The sequence below is a fragment of the Corvus brachyrhynchos genome, unplaced genomic scaffold (assembly GCF_000691975.1).
Source record: "Corvus brachyrhynchos isolate BGI_N302 unplaced genomic scaffold, ASM69197v1 scaffold65, whole genome shotgun sequence".
NCBI classification, from domain to species: Eukaryota; Metazoa; Chordata; class Aves; order Passeriformes; family Corvidae; genus Corvus; species Corvus brachyrhynchos.
This window is the reverse complement of record NW_008238365.1, coordinates 3892899-3896969: the sequence shown is the minus strand read 5'-3', so window position 1 is coordinate 3896969 and position 4071 is coordinate 3892899. Positions and strand designations below refer to the sequence as shown.

At 52.7% G+C, this 4071-nt stretch overlaps 1 protein-coding gene across 2 annotated transcripts in view; it reads left to right on the top strand.

Annotated features, from left to right (window-relative positions):
* Positions 1-4071, top strand: part of RSPO1 (R-spondin 1) — a 24379-nt gene that overhangs the window by 274 nt on the left and 20034 nt on the right. The window contains exon 1 of one of the 2 annotated variants that reach the window (XM_017736268.1): positions 7-78. The exons of the other annotated variant lie outside the window; for it this stretch is intronic. The gene's annotated coding sequence lies outside the window, so the exon portion shown is untranslated. Of the gene's footprint in view, positions 1-6; positions 79-4071 lie in introns of those variants that run through there. 2 annotated transcript variants of the gene reach the window in all.

The window sequence follows — 4071 nt, the reverse complement described above, 5'->3', positions numbered from 1 at the left end:
TGAGCGGCCGCCTGGGCGGGCGATGTGCGGGGCGCAGGGAGGGCAGAAGCCAGCCCCGGCCGAGCAGAGCTGAGCCAGGTAAGCGCCGTCCCACGGCACCGGGCAGAGCGGGACCACGGAACCTCCTCCTGCGCTCCCACGGAGACGCTGCTTCGCGCCGCTAGCCCAGCGCCCGGCGTGATCCATCCTGGCGTTATCTGTGCTGGAGACAGCCGGGCCCCGGTGCGCGGTGAGCGCAGAGCTCGCCTGCCCTTGGTTTGCGAGAAACACGATAAGGGGTCAAGCGCGGCCAGGGAGACGGGGCAGGGACACCGGGAGATCCCGGAGCAGCCCGGCTGCAGGAGCAGCGCTGCTGGCCTGCGGCTGGACGGGCTGGAGGGGAGCGCCGGCAGCAGTTCCTCCTGCTCCGGAGAACAGCAGAGCTGCTTTGTCCAGACTGCGCTCTTTTAAAAAATCCAAGCGATTTCCCATGGAGAATCAATTTGCACAAGGGGAAGAAAAGTAGTTTTAGAGAATTTGTCATTTCAGCGTTTCATTTCTCTTCCCTTGCTGACATTATTTGTATTTTTGTTTACATATCCTCATGAGAAGTCATCTGTGACTCTGCGTAGTGTACCCGTGAGCTGGCATGATATGACATAATGCAAGAGCTGAGATAGCCCAACACTTCTATTTTAGTTTGGAGGATATTTTAAACTTTATGTTATCCAGGGAATTTCTGAAATGTTTGTCTTCATTCCAAGCCAGAATGAAAACAATTTTTGAAATGTCGGAAGTTCCCGTGAAACAAGTAGCGAGAGCTTCCAGCTCCACCATCGTGCGTGACAGGGTGGCTGGGGGAGAGGCCCCAGCCTTTTGCAGGAGAGTGGCAGTGGGCACTGGAGAGCAGGGAATGGGTTTCTGTGCACCAGAACACCCCAGGAGGGACCTTTGGTCACTTTACTAATTCTCTCTGGTTTGTGGGGCACCAGTCTAGAAAGGGAGAGGCTCAGCGGGGCTGCAGGCAGGAGCCTGCTCCAAGTCACCAGCCCCAAAGCTGCATTTGCCAAGGCTGAGCTGCTGTGGGATAGGCAGGGCTCTGTGGGGGCCGCAGGAAGCCAGGGTCCACATGTCCCTGTGTCTGGGTGGAAAGCGCTATCAGGTTCCCGAAGTCTTTGCCTTTGCCTCTGTGCTGAGACACTCAATCCTCAGAGCTTTGTTTTGTGTACTCTGGGAACTGACAATTTGTAAAGACATGCTGCTGGGCTAATCCTCCATCAGCTCCTGGAGCAGAGGCCAGCTGGATCTGGCAGCTCCCTCCCTTTTCCCACTTCAGCTTGCTAAAGCAGTGAGTGGCTGTAACCAGTAGCTCCCAGGTTTTGACTTATACGCAAAGCAGAGCAGCAGCTTTCCCAGCCGGCAGCCGGGACTGCACAAGGCACCTTGTGCCAGTGCGGTGACCGCAGGGCGGCAATGCCGGCCCTGCCAGCGAGGTGTGTGCACCATGTGGACCCTGGAGGTGATGCCAGCCTTGGTGCTGAACTCATCTTAGCTCTCCACGCGCCTCAGCCATTGCTATGCCCTGAAGATGCTCTCAGGGAAGGGAGCTCTTTCCACAGCATGGTTTGCTGTTGTTGCACTCCACAAGCTGATGCATCAGGGAAGTGATAAAATTAGACTCTAAAAGAGACACCTTCCTCTTTGCATGCAGGAAATCTCACAAAGGGCAAAGGGCCAAGGGTCCCTTGCCCTTCACCCCATGCACAGAGCTCACCCACAGCACAATGGGGTCTCCTGTGTTTGAGGGGGCCCTGGGAAACTGTGGGAGCTGGGTGTCCATCAGACTAGTCCCTGGAAAATGGAATCACCCTGCAGCCCTAGGTGAGAAGGTACCAGTGCCATTGCTTGGCATGTACAAGGCCTCAGATTTCAGGAAAACTCATTTTTAAGCTATTTGGGATCTGTCAGAGCAAATGAGTTGCAGTTTCTTGGTCCTGGTTTAACTCTGGGAAAGCAACTGTGTTACAAATATTTACCTGATGAGGTAAACCATCAATATCCTTGAAACTTACATTAAAAAATACTGGACTAGAGCATCTTGTGGGTTTTTCTTTTTTCCCCTGCTGATTTGTTTCACAATATGCCAGAAGCATGGCTTGAGTTAGGGCTTTGGCAGGGGCTTTTATCATGATTGATATAGTGGAAGATAGAAAAGAAATTTGGTTATCAGAGGATGCCAGAACTCAACTTCCTAGCACATACATTCAATAATGCAAAAGTTCTCCTTTAAAGGTCTCCTTAGAACAAATCCCAGTCATCACAAAACTCATGGAGATCTATTAAATTACATTTTAATAGTGGAGAACTCATTCCTGGGCCAGGTGCAGCAGTGAAAGTATGTTCTCTCTTAGGCAAAAGTAGCCTCACCTCCCATCAAAATTCTGAATGTTACCATGTGAAAAACTTACTTGGAAATGAAACCCCAAAGCTCTCAGGGCAGAGGCGCCATGAGAGACCACCCCACCACCTGCTCCACTGCCCCACTGCTTCTCTGGCTGTCTTCTTGATTCTCCTGCCCTGTGCTGGGATTGGTGTGCCTCCTGAAAAAGCCAGGCTCAACCCATCTCTTCCTCATGTGGTCATCCTGTAGATATTGAAAATATCTACAAATGCAGACATGGGTGTCTAAAGTGTCTGGTGTGCGCACTTAGTGCCGCGGTGCGGGGTTATCGGGGGTGGGGAGGCAGGGGGATGGGGGATGACGGGCGGTAATGAGGGTCAGTGATACAGGGTGATGTGGGGTGATGTGAGGTGATTCAGGGTGCTGATGTGGGGTGCAGGCTGGGCCAGCCTCACCTTGAGGTCCCACATAATGAACGCATCCAAGAACTGAAAGGGGGAAAAAGGCAGAAAGAGAGAGGGCAGAGCTGCCATAGTTGTACGACCGGTCCCTCCCACCGAGGGAGCCTTTCACTCCTCATCCTCCCCATCTTGGCCTCCCCTTGCCCTGGCTCCAGGAGCCTGAACCTTGAACCTGAACCCAGTTCCTCCCTCCCGGCCTCATCCTGCTGGGCCTAACTCGTCTCTGTGTCCGTACAGTGACCAAAACTCCCAGGCAGAATTAGCTCGTTGCTCAGCACTGCATCCAATAATTATATCGTTTAAGATACAGTATGTAGACATTTCCCATCCACACCAGCAAAGCTCTTGGCTTTGCTGGAAACCTCTGCAGAACTGCTGTGTGGCAGAAGGTGGCTGGGCACAAGCCGAGACATGCGCCCTGGGCATGGGCACGGGAGAGTCCCAAGCTGTAATTAAAGTAATTACAGGTGTTCTGCAAATGGCTCAGATTATAGCAGAGCAAGCACATCACTACGGCTTTTGCTGCACAAGGTTTCCCTCCACGTGTTTTCTGCTGATCTATTCAGCTGCTTTCAGTGCAATGATGCTCCTGGGCCAACCTGAAAATGTCCCTGCCCAGGGGACAAGTCTATTGTTAGTGAGGACATGCAGACAGGCACTTCCCACCCACTGGTGTTGTGTCAGTACAACCCAGAGCACCAGCAGCCATTCTGTGGGTAAGCAGGAACATCCAGCTCATGCCTGGGGCATTTTCAAACTACCTCAGCATTTCCAAACTATCCCAAAATGCCCCCGGGGTCCCAAAACTGCCTCGAGTCCCTTCTGCTTCAGCCTGTTCTCTGTGGGCACAGCTGGGCAAAGGAGGAGCTCTGTGTCACTCCCAGTGCCAGCCCAGCCTCCAGGGCTCAGCTCTTGCTGTGGCAGGTGACCCACGGGGCGCTTGGGACTCCCAAGGTTACCAGCCTGTCCCTACACAGTGATGGGAGCCCACATCAATTACTGGCTTCCTGCATGTCCTGCCTGTGGGGTTTTGTCACACATGATGTCCCACATCTGGGACTCACCAGTTGGAGATGGCAGTGCTATTTCCATGTTGAACTGTAGCTTTTTTACCCCCAGCCGTTCCAGGGCTTACAACTATTGTGTTGGGTTTTTAATGTTGCAAGAATTTATATTGGGAAAAAAGTGCTTTTTTTTCCTCTATGCCTTGGGAAATGTCATCCAGCAGGA